This window comes from Colletes gigas, unplaced genomic scaffold (assembly GCF_013123115.1).
Source record: "Colletes gigas isolate AHSC1104 unplaced genomic scaffold, ASM1312311v1 Colletes_gigas_Sc00020, whole genome shotgun sequence".
Taxonomy (NCBI): Eukaryota; Metazoa; Arthropoda; class Insecta; order Hymenoptera; family Colletidae; genus Colletes; species Colletes gigas.
Window position 1 is genome coordinate 1,141,464 of NW_025106649.1, and position 17,781 is coordinate 1,159,244.

At 30.7% G+C, this 17,781-nt stretch overlaps 1 protein-coding gene across 9 annotated transcripts in view; it reads right to left on the reverse strand.

Annotated features, from left to right (window-relative positions):
- LOC122400859 overlaps positions 1 to 17,781 on the reverse strand; it is a 216,242-nt gene that overhangs the window by 66,439 nt on the left and 132,022 nt on the right. For all 9 annotated transcript variants that reach the window (XM_043402574.1, XM_043402580.1, XM_043402578.1 and 6 more), the window contains one exon: positions 13 to 104. The gene's annotated coding sequence lies outside the window, so the exon portion shown is untranslated. The remainder of the gene's footprint in view (positions 1 to 12; positions 105 to 17,781) is intronic.

A 17,781-nucleotide genomic window follows, 5' to 3' on the forward strand; every position in this document is an offset into this window, starting at 1 on the left:
AATGTGATTTACCATTAAAGCAGGATGATCCTGACGGTTCTCCAAGCGGCACATCGTACCTGCATGTCGCTGTCCAGGCAACGTAAGAACAGATTCATCCTAATCTGTAACAAAAATTCATTTCTAAAATTAATTACTTCAGTTTCCAGAAGTAGTGTTGTTTTAATTAAGTCTGAATTCGAAACATTATGATTTTTAATCTATTTAATTTTGCCCCTAGCTAAATAGTCAGCCACGTTAGTGGGACTTTCTCTCAAAATTATGTATATTATTAAATCAATAAAATCTACATTTATTTTTTAAGTAGGAATAGAATTAATAATATTTTATTTGTGACACCACTACTTCCAAGGAACTATACAATATGTCTATCCACCAAAAATTATTGTAATTGACCCCTGCAACCGCAAATAATTTTTCCAGAACGATTTGAAATTTTTTTTCTCGTCGAAAAAAGGTAGCTAATTAGATTTTCGGTAAGGAATTTTTTTCTCGAAAGTGCGTAGGATTTCGGGGGTATGTGTAATGACAAAAAATGATTGTAATTGGCCCCTGTAACTAAATATAATTTCTTTAATATGATTTTAAATATTTTAATTTCGTCTAAAAATTTCGGTAGCTACTTGAATTTTTTTCTCGAAAGTGAGTAAGATTTCGGGGGTATGTGTATTCACCGAAAATGCTTGTAATTGACCCCTGTAACTAAATATAATTTTTTCAGAACGATTTGAAATTTTTGAATTTAATTGTTAATAACTTTTTAACGAAGGCTCAGTCAAGAAATTGATATTCTTGATTTTCGTCTTATTTTGGCCTCTAGAATCTCCCATTAAAATTTTTCCCAGGAGTGGCCGAACACCCTGTATATTATTAAATCATTAAAATCTACATGAAGTTTATTTTTTAAGTAGGAATAGAATTAATAATATTTTATTTGTGACGCCATTAATTCCAAGGAACTATACAATAAATTAAATTTAAGTTTCCAGAAGTAGCGTTGTTTTAATTAAATCTGAATCTTAATCATTTCTAGTCTGAAAATGTCTGCGAAGTTTGCACGTATTAATAATTCAATCGATGCTACATATGTCCAGGCGAAAGTTACACGTAGTTTACGAGTCCTTTGGCGTTATCATTCTTTTCGTTCGCGCGTTTATCGAAGTACAATGGAATTCGCAACGCTCGTGGGAAACGTAGATACCGTATCCCACCGCGGGCGCTGTAATTAATCCGTAGCACGCTGTGTAATTTTAATGAGATAACTTCCACGAGGTGTTGCAAAATGAATACACCACGGGTAGTCGACGCTGCGTTTCTCGCGTACATTTAATCGCGTCAAAACGCGTGTGATTGATAGAAACCGCTTTATCAGTCGCAGCTGTTTCTATATTCGTAATCTGTACGCAACGCGCCAAAAAAGGAAAACGCATTCCCAGTCGATCCATCGTGGAAATAGATACAACTAAAACCAATACATTACGAGCAAAATGAAGTAATCGATAAATAAAAATAGTCAACGACATTCGATGCAGTCGTAAATAGCCATTTATTATTCCTCTATAGTCATTTTCGAAATAAAATTTGGGTGATTACTATTAAGGAAAAAAATACATGTAAATACGTGTAACTACCAAGTTTTTTGTTCGTGGTCATCTTCGAAGCAATAAAATTAGGGTGATTTAAAAAAGAAAGATATAAGTTACAGGAAAATATATGAACGTGTAAAATTCGTAGTAATTTTTGGTAAGTTGTTAATTAAATTTAGGAAATTATATGTACTACTGTATGCTCCAGAAATAATTTCTATACCAAAATTCTATGTTACTATACCACTAACGATTGTCAGTAAAAACAATACTGAAACAGATAATTTAAAAAAGGCAACGAATGGAAAGAAATTAATATTTGACATACAAAATATTGTGATCTCTTATTTTACAAATATATATTCTATGTAATTTTACATTTGATTTGAATAAGTGAATTGAGTATTATATTTGGTTGTGCATAAATATTGTTTTATATTCAACAGAAAATGTCACCAATTTTTCTCGTATCTTTTATCCATATCCCTAAATATCAGAAATTATAATTCTGCTTTAGAAAACACGAGGATCGAAAGACTATGTCAAACGTTAATTGACGAAGAGTTTGCACGGTGCTTTTTAAGAGAAGCTTTAAAAATATTGTTTGCTTTCGACGTTTCTCTAATTTACCAGGCGCTAGTCAGAAAGGGACACATCTTAAACGAAAAAAATTGTTGTTGCAGCGGAAAATACGCTTCCCTGTGAAAGTTTTCTCTGAGAGCCAGTGTTTTGGTGCACTTAACCCGCGCGGGACTAATTCTTCATCCAATTACGCGGCGCCCGTGGTTAGAAGTTTCGGTCATGCTACTCTTCTTCGAATCTTGCCGCGCTCGTAGCTCCAACAAGTTGTTTAAAAATGCTATAAAAGGGAAGTGGAACTTACGCGAGAGAAATTACCACGAATTGTCCCGTGTTTCCTGCCTCGACATTCCCCATGAAAACTAAATTAACCAACTATCGATCAAAAATAACTTTGAAATCTTATTAGGTCTATTTTTATAATATTCGTTAATATTTAATTCGCTATGTAAGTTTTGTTGATGTTGTCAATAATACTATGTTACGTAAAAGACTTTTTTTGTGGACCTAATTATATGATATTGTAATTATATGGTAAAAGGTCAGAAATTTTCTAGTAAATTTAATATTAATCTCCTGGTGATTATTTTTGCTCAAAATTATATGATTGCTCTAAAGGGCTTCTGTTCGTCCTTAAATTTAAATTAGATAAATATAAGTAATATATTTTTTTTTTTTTTAAATTTTCAGCTTGATATATGGCTCTTACTAAATTAATAAAAAATACTGGTTTTGAAACTTCAGTTTATGGTGAAATGTAGAATTAAAATTAATCAAATGATATCAAATGATTTTCGAAAAAGAATAGAAATATTTATGTATGTATATAATCTGTTTATTGATATTTTTTTGAAAGCACCCTGTTTTAAAAATGAGAGAAAATTTCTGCGCTCCACAGTTTTCTTAACTATTCCTATGGTTTTGTTTTCTTTTTAGAATTACTTTCTTGTTGTCGCGTGGTGACAAGTTGATACACTATCTCTGACAATGAGTATCGTGTTACAGTATACTAACTAGCCTCGTTAATTTCAATTAGATTTCCTTTGTTTCTGCACTGGAGAATGGTCAAACATTATTTTTAAAAAAACAAAACACGTTGAAATGCCCTAAAATATTTTTGAAAATATCCACGTTGTGGATTTAAACTGCAAATACGATACAAAATTGATAAAATAACTCTATGATGTATCGATCAAAGAAATAGGGCCAGACAAAATTACAATTTAAACATGATCGAATTAACATTCTTAAATTTACAATGTATCGTATTTGTTCAATGTTTGATTTGTAATATACAATATCAAGTGACCAAAGTATACATCAGCATATTTGGAGTTGATTCACTCGAATAAAGAATTGAAAACTGAAGAACGTATCAAAATACACCTATTTGGTATTAAAACAATTAATTCTCAAATTGAAAATTATAAATCACTCGAATAAAGAATTGAAAACTGAAAAACGTATCAAAATACCCCTATTTGGTATTAAAACAATTAATTCTCAAATTAAAAATTACAAATCACTCGAATAAAGAATTGAAAACTGAGGAACGTATCAAAATACCCCTATTTGGTATTAAAACAATTAATTCTCAAATTGAAAATTGCAACTTAAACATGATCGAATTAACATTCTTAAATTTACAATGTATCGTATTTGTTCAATGTTTGATTTGTAATATGCAATATGAAGGGATCAAAGTATACATTAGCATATTTAGAATTAATTCGCTCGAATAAAGAATTGAAAACTGAAGAACGTATCAAAATACACCTCTTTGGTATTAAAACAATTAATTCTCAAATTGAAAATTACAGATCACTCGAATAAAGAATTGAAAACTGAAGAACGAATCAAAATACCCGTATTTGGTATTAAAACAGTTAAATCTCAAATAGAAAATTACAAATCACTCGAATAAAGAATTGAAAACTGAAGAACGTATCAAAATACCCCTATTTGGTATTAAAACAATTAATTCTCAAATTGAAAATTGCAACTTAAACATGATCGAATTAACATTCTTAAATTTACAATGTATCGTATTTGTTCAATGTTTGATTTGTAATATGCAATATGAAGGGATCAAAGTATACATTAGCATATTTAGAATTAATTCGCTCGAATAAAGAATTGAAAACTGAAGAACGTATCAAAATACTCCTATTTGGTATTAAAACAATTAATTCTCAAATTGAAAATTACAGATCACTCGAATAAAGAATTGAAAACTGAAGAACGAATCAAAACACCCGTATTTGGTATTAAAACAGTTTAATCTCAAATAGAAAATTACAAATCACTCGAATAAAGAATTGAAAACTGAAGAACGAATCAAAATACCCCTATTTGGTATTAAAACAGTTAAATCTCAAATAGAAAATTACAAATCACTCGAATAAAGAATTGAAAACTGAAGAACGTATCAAAATATCCCTATTTGGTATTAAAACAATTAATTCTCAAATTGAAAATTGCAACTTAAACATGATCGAATTAACATTCTTAAATTTACAATGTATCGTATTTGTTCAATGTTTGATTTGTAATATGCAATATGAAGGGATCAAAGTATACATTAGCATATTTAGAATTAATTCGCTCGAATAAAGAATTGAAAACTGAAGAACGTATCAAAATACCCCTATTTGGTATTAAAACAATTAATTCTCAAATTAAAAATTACAAATCACTCGAATAAAGAATTGAAAACTGAGGAACGTATCAAAATACTCCTATTTGGTATTAAAAAAATTAATTCTCAAATAGAAAATTACAAATCACTCGAATAAAGAATTGAAAACTGAAAAACGTATCAAAATACCCCTATTTGGTATTAAAACAATTAATTCTCAAATTGAAAATTGCAACTTAAACATGATTGAATTAACATTCTTAAATTTACAATGTATCGTATTTGTTCAATGTTTGATTTGTAATATGCAATATGAAGGGATCAAAGTATACATTAGCATATTTAGAATTAATTCGCACGAATAAAGAATTGAAAACTGAAGAACGTATCAAAATACTCCTATTTGGTATTAAAACAATTAATTCTCAAATAGAAAATTACAAATCACTCGAATAAAGAATTGAAAACTGAAGAACGTATCAAAATACCCCTATTTGGTATTAAAACAATTAATTCTCAAATTAAAAATTACAAATCACTCGAATAAAGAATTGAAAACTGAGGAACGTATCAAAATACTCCTATTTGGTATTAAAACAATTAATTCTCAAATAGAAAATTACAAATCACTCGAATAAAGAATTGAAAACTGAAGAACGTATCAAAATACCCCTATTTGGTATTAAAACAATTAATTCTCAAATTGAAAATTGCAACTTAAACATGATCGAATTAACATTCTTAAATTTACAATGTATCGTATTTGTTCAATGTTTGATTTGTAATATGCAATATGAAGGGATCAAAGTATACATTAGCATATTTAGAATTAATTCGCTCGAATAAAGAATTGAAAACTGAAGAACGAATCAAAATACCCGTATTTGGTATTAAAACAGTTAAATCTCAAATAGAAAATTACAAATCACTCGAATAAAGAATTGAAAACTGAAGAACGAATCAAAATACCCCTATTTGGTATTAAAACAGTTAAATCTCAAATAGAAAATTACAAATCACTCGAATAAAGAATTGAAAACTGAAGAACGTATCAAAATACCCCTATTTGGTATTAAAACAATTAATTCTCAAATTGAAAATTGCAACTTAAACATGATCGAATTAACATTCTTAAATTTACAATGTATCGTATTTGTTCAATGTTTGATTTGTAATATGCAATATGAAGGGATCAAAGTATACATTAGCATATTTAGAATTAATTCGCTCGAATAAAGAATTGAAAACTGAAGAACGTATCAATATACCCCTATTTGGTATTGAAACAATTAATTCTCAAATAGAAAATTACAAATCACTCGAATAAAGAATTGAAAACTGAAGAACGAATCAAAATACCCCTATTTGGTATTAAAACAGTTAAATCTCAAATAGAAAATTACAAATCACTCGAATAAAGAATTGAAAACTGAAGAACGTATCAAAATACCCCTATTTGGTATTAAAACAATTAATTCTCAAATTGAAAATTGCAACTTAAACATGATCGAATTAACATTCTTAAATTTACAATGTATCGTATTTGTTCAATGTTTGATTTGTAATATGCAATATGAAGGGATCAAAGTATACATTAGCATATTTAGAATTAATTCGCTCGAATAAAGAATTGAAAACTGAAGAACGTATCAATATACCCCTATTTGGTATTGAAACAATTAATTCTCAAATTGAAAATTACAAATCACTCGAATAAAGAATTGAAAACTGAAGAACGAATCAAAATACCCCTATTTGGTATTAAAACAGTTAAATCTCAAATAGAAAATTACAAATCACTCGAATAAAGAATTGAAAACTGAAGAACGTATCAAAATACCCCTATTTGGTATTAAAACAATTAATTCTCAAATTGAAAATTGCAACTTAAACATGATCGAATTAACATTCTTAAATTTACAATGTATCGTATTTGTTCAATGTTTGATTTGTAATATGCAATATGAAGGGATCAAAGTATACATTAGCATATTTAGAATTAATTCGCTCGAATAAAGAATTGAAAACTGAAGAACGTATCAATATACCCCTATTTGGTATTGAAACAATTAATTCTCAAATTAAAAATTACAAATCACTCGAATAAAGAATTGAATACTGAAGAACGTATCAAAATACTCCTATTTGGTATTAAAACAATTAATTCTCAAATAGAAAATTACAAATCACTCGAATAAAGAATTGAAAACTGAAAAACGAATCCAAATACCCGTATTTGGTATTAAAACAATTAATTCTCAAATTGAAAATTACAATTTAAACATGATCGAATTAACATTCTTAAATTTACAATGTATCGTATTTGTTCAAAGTTTGATTTGTAATATGCAATATCGAGGGACCAAAGTATACATCAACATATTTGAAATTAATTCACTTGAATAAAGAATTGAAAACTGTAGAACGTATCAAAATACCCCCATTTAAAACTAATACAATTAATTCAGAAATTGAAATGTTAAAGGAGATAAATTTGAATTCATGAATTTTAATTTACAAAAATAAGTATCAAGACAAATTTTGAATTACATAGTTTACTATTGTATAAAATCAAATTGTTCTGGCCTCATAACAAAATTATACAATTTTGGTTTGGCAGTAAACGCGTTGAAATGTTAAAACGGGACAAAATCACCTAGCTTGAAGATAATTTCTTTCACCCGGAAGTTCCTGGGTCACGGTTTAGGAAACACGGAGTGAAGGAAGTTGAAATACGGGAGTGTGATGTCGTGCAGAACACCGGCCACTTCCGAAAGAAACATGCTATTGCCCTGACCGATAACAATCGTTCGATCCATGTAGCGCGTATCAATGGCAATTTGCGCGTGAACGCGATATGAATCGCTAATGTCGAGAGCTGTAGATGGCTGCTGACTGCTGACCTTTCCGGTTTGCGTGCCGCACAAACTCGTGTGCCCGTTCTATGCCAACGAAAACATCGAACAAAGCGCCGCTGACAGCCAGCTGGCCGAAAGCCTTCGAGCAACAAATGAAGATTGCGGTTTACATTGGCTCGCCTTTATAAGCAGCCTCCAGAAACCCTGGTACCATGATCCCAGGAAACAAATGTCGTTTCAACCCTCTATTTACAATGGAAGCATTGTCCCCCCTCCTCGATTTAATCTCTTTTTGCCGTATGGTGGATCACAGATTCAAATATCTCTGTTTTCGTAAAGTATTAAGCGTGATAAGTCCACTTATTTGCAAACGTAAGTAGTGACAATTTTTCGAAAGATAACTAAATCTTTGACTAAACTATAATTTTACAGGACTTTTTAAAAATTTATATTGTGAATTTTCTATTTTGAGGATATTATATGCGATTTGATCGAAAAGTTTGCAAAATTTTGTTAATTAACAGATTTACACATCCTTGTTTTTATCAAATGTTAAGTGTAATAACTCGACTTTTTTACAAATAAAAATAATAACAATTATTTTTTGGTAGGTAGATGAGTCTCTGACCAAACTACTATTTTAAAGTATTCTTTTTAAATTTATATTTTCAATTTCCTATTCTGCAAATATTATATAAAAGGAGATTTGATCGGGAAATTTTGTAAAATTTTGCAATCTTCCATGATCAAAGCGTCGTTTCAACCCCCTCTTTACAATGTTAGCATTGCCTTCCTTCGATTTTAATCTTTTTGCAGTATGGTGGATCACAGATTCAAATATCTCTGTTTTCGTAAAGTATTAGGCGTGATAAGTCCACTTATTTGCAAACGTAAGTAGTGACAATTATTTTTCGAAAGGTAGCTAAATCTTTGATGAAACTATAATTTTACAGGATTTTTTCAAAATATACTGAATTTTCTATTTTGTGAATGTTATATGAGATTTGATTGAAAAGTTTGTAAAATTTTGTCAATTAACAGATTTACACATCCTTGTTTTTGTCAAATGTTAAGTGTAACAACTCGACTTTTTTACAAATAAAAATAATAACAATTATTTTTAGGTAGGTATGTAAGTCTTTGACCAAACTATAATTGTATAGGATTTAAAAAAAATTTATATACTGAATTTTCTATTTTGTGCATATTATACAAAATAAAATCGAAAAGTATATAAAATTTTGTAACTTCATAAATTTACTTGAAACTTGACTTCTTTACAAATATAAATAATAATAATTATATTTCGATAGGTAGATGAGTCTTTGAGCAAACTACAATTTTAAAGTATTCTTTTTAAATTTATATTTTCAATTTTTTATTCTGCGAATATTATATAAAAGAAGATTTGATCGAAAAGTTTTGTAAAATTTTGCAATTTTCCATCATCAAAGCGTCGTTTCAACCCCCTCTTTACAATGTTAGCCTTCCTTCGATTTTAATCTTTTTGCAGTATGATGGATCACGGATTTAAATATCCCCATTTTTGTAAAATATTAAACATGATAACTCGACTTCTTTGCAAATATAAATAATGACTAGACTACGGATCTTCCTATAAATTCGTATTTTTATTACTAGAATTAATGAAATTGGAACTTTGTGGAGGGTTGTCTCAACCCCTAAATATAATAATTCGTATGATGTTTTGAGTATTTCTTATATTTTTTAAGTTCAATCTGTAGTTTTCTGAAAATTAAAATTTCTCATAAATGCATAAACATCCACTGTCCAATAATGACAATTATTTTTCAATAGGTGAATCAGTAACTCCAAACTATTATTTTAAAATATCTTTCTTAAATTTTTCAAAATTCCCAACTCTATCAATATTCTACGAAATTCAATCGAGAAGTTTAATAAAATTTTGTAATTTTCCGTGATGGAAACATTCCATCAAAAAATTTTATCCTGATGTTGGTATACCTGTTGACCCCCATATTTGAAAACTTAGATTTGACAGATAATCGAACAACTTTTGATATTTAAAAAATAAGGCAAAATGATACAAACGCGAAATAAAGAGAAAATACTAATTATTTTAATTAAATTTCCACTAAGGCGTATAACAAATTGTAAAAATGAAATATTTTGTCGAGATTTTATCGAGATCGTTCGTTTCACGGAACTATTCCATTCCGTTGCACGTGTAATTATTTTGGGTTCAATATTTATTCGATCACGACTGCTTGGAAAAACACAAGTAACATTTGTGTATTTTTCGACGCTTGGAATTTCTGGCGGAGGATGATTTTCATGGAAAGTAACACGAAGATTGAACCACAACACGTTGGAGGCCTGACAATTTTCCACCGTATTTCACGTCGCGTCGCTGAGCGTTTGAAGAAACAAATGGCTTTCAATATACAGCTTCTGTAACGAACGACAAGCAAACCGCAATTAATTCCGCGTTTTAACGGCCCCGACATTGCAATAACTGGCCAGAAAGCCGATTTAGCAAACCGAATAATTCGTAAAATTATTTTTGGTTCTTCCCATCGCGAGATAAACCACAGAAATGACCACAGTTGGGTTACCTAGTGGAACTGATCATATTTAGAGCAATTGGTATACTTTAATGAATCCTCTTCATGAAATACTATATTTGGATTATATCCAACAGTCAAATAGAAACAGTTCAATGTGTGTTTGCATAATCGTTTAACTTTACAAATTACACCCTTGATATTTTAATAATATACTTGGCTGGAGAGCAAGAATCACGCAAATTATAAATAAATTATAAGAACTAAAGTTCAGGCTAATTCTTAATATCTACAGGTACATAGTCACGACGAAAACAGCAATGGAATCTCCGCATTGCAGTGAATTTCTCCGCACGCGTTTTCACGATCGAATTACCCTAACATTTAGCAAGAAAATTTACGAATTTATTAGCAAATTTATTACGTTTCTTGCATTCTTCTTTTTTACAAATGAAACAATTTCTTGATGAGGAAGATAACGATTTTTACAACGTTCTTAAATAAGTGTCTATTTTTAAAATATTTATATATGTTTGTAAGACGTTTATAAAATACATTTTCATATATTTAAACACGTAACAATTTTATTTAATTTTAATTTTAACGCTCGATTGGAATATTTGACATTAATGTCTATCATTATGTATTTTTATTACTTTTTAATTGCCTATCAATGTTATATTTGTAATTAACATGTATTACTTTTGACGACTATTGTCATTCTTGTATATTTTTTTATTTTTGAGCTCGAAAACAAAATTAAAATTGAATTCGACGATTCCACGCTTGAATAAAATATAGTTTTACGTTTTTAGCAAACAACTACAAAATCTATGAATGATTTATTTGTATGTATTTTGTAATTCCTTGTATTCACTGTAATTATACAGAGTGTTCGGCCAACCCTGGGAAAAATTTTAATGGGAGATTCTAGAAGCCAAAATAAGACGAAAATCAAGAATACCAATTTGTTGATGGAGGCTCCGTTAAAAAGTTATTAAAAATTACTAATCATTTTGGAAAAATTATTTTTGGTTGCGGGGCTTAATTACAATCATTTTTGGTCATTAGACATACCCTTGAAATCCGACCCACTTTCGAGAAAAAAATTCGTGAAGGTGTGAAATTCAACAAAATTAAAAAAATTCAAATCGTTCTGAAAAAATTATTGTCAGTTGCAACAGTCGATTACAATTATTTTTGGTCATTACACATACCCCCGAAATCCTACTCATTTTCGAGAAAAAAATTCCTTACCGAAAATATAGTTTCTGGCCAGAAATATCTGCAGGAATTTTCATGCGAATCTTTAAAACATCATAACTTCTGAACGGATTGGACGATTTTAATGTTTAAAAAGGCAAACGACGCGTATTTTACTATAGAATATGTAGACATTCTAAAAACATCCGAAAAGTTGATCTTTAACCCTGAAAAATGAGAAAAACCCCATAAAAATGGTCCAATTTTCAAACAGCCATAACTCCTGCAATAGTGAATATATTTCAATGAAACTTTTTTCAGAAGTAGAGCTCTTGGGGACCTACAAAAGAGTATTAGACAACTTTTCTGTAGGGCATCAAACAAAATTATTAAAAAGCGAAAACAAATTTTTAAGAAAAATCAGGGAGCTTTTTTCTCGGCGAAAAAAAAATTTCGAATCGTTTTAAAAAAATTAATTCTAGGTTCTGGGGTCAAATACAACCATTTTTGGTGAATAGACATACCTCTGAAATCCTATCCACTTTCGAGAAAAAAATTCGAGAAGGTGGGCAAATTTTTCGGCGGAAAAAAAAATTTGATATCGTTTTGGAAAAATTATTTTCGGTTACGGGGGTCAATTACAATTATTTTCTGTGAATAGACATACCCCCGAAATCCTGTTCATTTTCGAGAAAAATATTGTGAATCTTTAAAACATCATAACTTCTGAACGGATTGGACGATTTTAATGTTTAAAAAGGCAAACGACGCGAATTTTACTGGAGAATATGTAGAAATTCTAAAAATATCCGAAAAGTTGATCTTTAACACTGGAAAATGAGAAAAACCCCATAAAAATGGTCCAATTTTCAAATAGCTATAACTTCTACAATAGTGAATATATTTCAATGAAACTTTTTTCTGAAGTTTAGCTCATAGGTACCTACAAAAAAGTATTAAACAAATTTTCTGTAGGGCGTCAAACAAAATTATTAAAAATCACAAACGAATTTTTAAGAGAAATCATAGAAGTTAGGGTACCTCGGTGAAAAAGAAAAATTTTGAATCGTTCCAAAAAAATTATTTCTAGGTTCTGGGGTAAAATACAACCATTTTTGGTGAATACACATGCTCCCGAAATCCTACACACTTTCGAGAAAAAAATTCAGGAAGGTGGCCAAATTTTTCGGTGGAAAAAAAAATTCGAAATCGGTTTGGAAAAATTATTTTCGTTTGCGGGGGTCAATTACAATTATTTTCGGTGAATAGACATACCTCCGAAATCCTGCGCATTTTCGAGAAAAAAATTCAGTACGAGCGGAACTTTAAACGTCAATAATTTGTTAATGAAGCCTCCATTAACAAATTGGTATTCTTGATTTTCGTCTTATTTTGATCTCTAGAATCTCCCATTACAATTTTTCCCAGGGTTAACTGAACGTCCTGTATACAGGGTGTTCGGCCACCTCTAGCAAAAATTTTAATGAGCGATAGTAGAGGCCAAAATAAGACGAAAATCAAGAATACTAATTTGTTGATGGAAGCTTCGTTAAAAAGTTATTAACAATTAAATTCAAAAATTTCAAATCGTTCTGGAAAAATTATTTTCGGTTGCGGGGGTCAACTACAATCATTTTTGGTGAGTACACATACCTCCGAAATCCTATCTACTTTCGAGAAAAAAAATCGAGTAGGTGCTGAAATTTTTCGGCGAAAAAAAATTTTTCAAATCGTTCTAAAAAAATTATTTTCGGTTGCGGGGATCAATTACAATCATTTTTTATCATTACACATACCTCCGAAATTGTACGCACTTTCGAGAAAAAAATTCCTTACTGAAAATCCAATTAGGTGCCTAAATTTTTCAACGGAGAAAAAAAAATTGCAAATCGTTGTGGAAAAATTATTTTCGGTTGTGGGGGTCAATTACAATCAGTTTTTGTCATTAGACATACCCACGAAATCCTGCCCACTTTCGAGAAAAAAAATAGAGAAGGTGTGAAATTATTCGAGAAAATTAAAAAATTGCAAATCGTTGTGGAAAAATTATTTTCGTTTGCGGGGGTCAATTACAGACATTTTTGGTGAATAGACATACCCCCGAAATCTTGCGCATTTTCGAGAAAAAAATTCAGTAAGGGCGGCACTTTAAACGTTAATAACTTTTTAACGAAGCTTCCATCAACAAATTAGTATTCTTGATTTTCGTCTTATTTTGGCCTCTACTATCGCTCATTAAAGTTTTTGCTAGAGGTGGCCGAACACCCTGTATAGCTAAATTAATTTTAATTCTAAAATTGATTTTACTTTTACTTTTAATTTTAAAATTGATTTTATTATTTTTAGAGGTACGGAAATCGGTTATTTAATGGACTGTGTTTCGTAAAAGTACTGTTTTACGGAGATTTAACGAACGTTCCGATTTAATGGATGACCCCTTCCACCAGTTACGTAGTCCGTTAAATCCAGATTTCAGTATATTTACGTTCACGTGATTAAAACCTCATGCTCCAATGACAGCTGGACCCAGAAAGATGGAGAATTTAATTGTGATCACATTACAATCCCTAAATATATTCACTTTCCAATTATTATTTTTTGTTTAAATATTCAAACAATTCTAACCAAGAAACTGCACATTTTTCAATAATTATATTTATGAAAAATGTTGAATAAAGACTATCTATGAGTCTAGTATACTCAAGCTCTTGATAAGCACTTAATTAATTTATAAACTGTATTGTTATAGACAACTCGAAATTCGATTCGTGAATAACTTTTAACGTTAAAATTGTTTGTTAAAATATTTTCTACATGCTTCTCAAAATTGTGTCACTCTTTGTTATCTCATTCTTTATTAAAAATTCCAGGTAAACTGCTCCAAATAATCAACATTCATGTCTCTGAGCAAACCAGCTACTTGTTTTAAAGTATATATTAATATACATTAAAAATGTATATTAAAATTCAATTTTAAATAGTGATCTATGAATTTTCATTTCTTCTGATTTTATTTAGTATTTATCACCTTCTGTTGATCTTGATTTTCAAACTCTGCTATTTTTGGCGTTTTCAATTTCCATCTACTTACTTCGTGTAAGTTACTTTATCTTTCTTTTTTTTATAATTTATTCTCAAGAAGACTTTCGACCTGTTACAATGCCTCATGCTCTCGTATCAATCCGATAACAGTACCAGCATTGGTAGATGAAGCACGATAAGATTCACCAGTAGTAGAGGTTATATTCAAATATTCACTGAATAACACAGCTCTCATCGATCTACGCGATTCGTGATTTAAGGATATTTATAGATTCCACCTTAAGCTTCGCAAACCATTTTAACACGTTGATTACCATCATAGTCGCTAGTAATCTTCGAATTCACGTTTTTTTAAAACGCTTAGAATGCACGAACTCTCTAAAGCTTCGAATTTCTCTAATCGACATAAGGGATTCTATTAAAATAACATGTATCAAGTATTACTTTTATTCATGGAATCACACTAAATTAAAATTTGACGAAATTGCAAAGGTAATTTAAATCCTTTTTCAAAAAAGAAAACAAAACAATTTAACGTTTTATAAATGAAAACAGCAAAATTTAGATAGAATTGAGCAAAATAATTACTATAGTTTCCTCGAGTAACAATCACAATTTTGATGCATCGCAGTAACATTTACAAATCAATAATATATTTCCTTTCTGAGTTATTTTCACAATTATTTCTCGTATATTTCCCTCTCCCACTACCCACAAGTTTTTTTTTTCAATTCATCGTTTACTTTTTCTCCCATTTCCATTGTTTTCTGTTCTACATTAATTCCGCTATTACTCCCACGATAACTGCCCAAGTTTTTACTCTACTTAACCTTTCGTGTTTCGTTTCTAATCTCTTTGATCTCCTCCGTAATTCTGCTATTACAGTAGCTCTTCGATTATCGGAACGCTTAGCATTTATAGGTCAGATTCCCATTAGTGAAGCTGCATAGATCACGGTGTCGGTGAAACGAAAACAGCGTTGTACGATCCTTTATTACTTTGTCTCAATAAAATAAATAAAATCTCTGTAATCGTACAATTTTCAAACATCTACGGAGCATCTGAACGAAATTACACCTTTTTAAAATGTTCCTACGTCCGTTTATTCGTTCGTGTCGAATCTACTCAAAATCCAACGAACGAAAAGTAGATCGAAAATGTGAAACGACGGTCATCGAAGCTCGGGGCTTCGATTTCGAGCAAATCGACAAGTTTCCAAGTAGGCGTGCATTAGCGAGGAAATGGAACTCGGTGGAATATGTGTTTTCGTACTTAGCGAGGACCTCTGACCTTTTTGGTCGATCAAGCCAGTTTTATTTGCTGATTATTTCCGACCTCGCTAGTCAAGACGTCCCGGTACATTTCCGTCGTCGTACTTATTCCGAAATGCCCTTTGTCATTGTTCAAACGAACCCGTTTGTTGGTATTCGCGAACAATGAACACACGCTGTTCGACCGGGCACACGTTTGTGGCATGCACACGATCTGCTCTGTGTCAAACGACTGCTTTGCAGCCGCGTGTATAGTTCGCTGCATTCAACAGTACGATTTCATAAACGTAAACTTCATCGATATCAGTTTTCCCAAGAAATTATACGAAAATTTATTGCGGTATGTTTGAAGTTCCAACGAGAGATTTACACTGAATTACATTGTATTATAAAACATATATTGAAATACATAGATTGATTTAGTTTTTTCCCCATGAGAAATTAACTTTACATTATGTAAGTTTCAGTTACTTAAAACTCAAAATTAAATTTGTTGTTTACTGTTTTAATTATTTTATATTCAGTACATTATGTACACCTGTCTGTCTTAAATTGATATGAAAATAGTCGATAAATAATACTGACTCGATTGGACAAAAAGTTGGAAAACACTTTTTAAAATTGTAAGATTTTTAAGAAGAACTTAATTGTTATATCATGTGTAAGTTCTTCAAGAATCTTAAATTTAAAGCTAATTTCTTTCTATATTCCTATTAAGACTATCCAGCTCACAATATTCTATAACATGGGGAATAATAAACAAACTAAAACTAGAAGAATCGTTCAACAGGGGCTTGTAAGAAACTGAAAATTATAAACGAAGACTGAACGAGATCGCCAAATGCTAGTTAAAAAATTTGTTTCCCTTTTCTACGACATAAAAATTTTTCGAAACACGATGAACGATCGCCTGTCGCGCGAGAACAGAGTTGATCAATTATCAGAGTATCGTTTGCCACGATTAATTCGGAAAATGGGGGTTCTACCATATTTCATCTTTCGCGTTTCTTATTTCTTCTACGATCGATCACGCACATCCTCACGCGTTTCGTTCTTTCTTCGTAAATTGCGTGTTACGTACTCACGTTTCTTTTTTTTTTTAATCTGGTACGGGGTAATTAATTCTACGTATAAAAGTAAGTCGAAAATGTGGAATAAATTTTTTTCGTACGGTAGTTCGTTTTTGAGATAATTAAATTTGTTTTGAATACGACTTGGTTGGCGCGTCGGTGCAATACTTACTATTTCTACTTGCGCCGGAGCCCAAATCGTACTCTATTGAGCAGGGGTGAAGGACTGGTGGCTCGCGAGCCAGGCATGGCTGCTACCCCTACTTCTCTGCGTCGCGCAGACGCAGAAGTACTGCCCCCACTATGCCTACTGTGCAGAGTTGGGACCAGGGAGGCCAGGTAGCGTCGCGCGCACCTTCCTCCACTCCTCAACGTTCCTCACGTTACGACTAATACGAGAAATATTAAAAATTGAGGAAGATTTGAATCTTTACCTTGTCTCAATGAACATTTAACACTTTGATATTTAATTATAATATGACAAATAGAAATATTTGATAATTAAATAGGGCTCCAAAATTCTATTGCATTCCTAACGACAGTAGTGTTATTTAAAATTCTACGAGTAATAGAATTCTTTCGTTATAAATAATTTTGAAACACTAAAATGACCACTGTTGCAATCGACATATTAATTGTTATGATATGGTGAAGAATGAAGAAAACTTGATTACAGTGAGTTTTGTTATTCTGCATTCAATGGCCACAGTTGGAAATTACCTTTACGTTTCTATTATTTATTAATACACCTGATGCATTTTCAAATTCAATTGTCTCGAAAACGAAGCGTTGTACGAACAAATTTTTGAGAGCACAAGAATTCAAAAATTCAATAGTCATCATGTTCCACATTTCATACGTCGTTTATAGTGTCACAATAATTGAAAATTAGAGGTAGTATCTTACAAATGTGCTATATTGACGAGTCTCACAACCAGACAGCTGGACGTCTACGCACATTACTAACGAAAACCATTGTGACCACTCA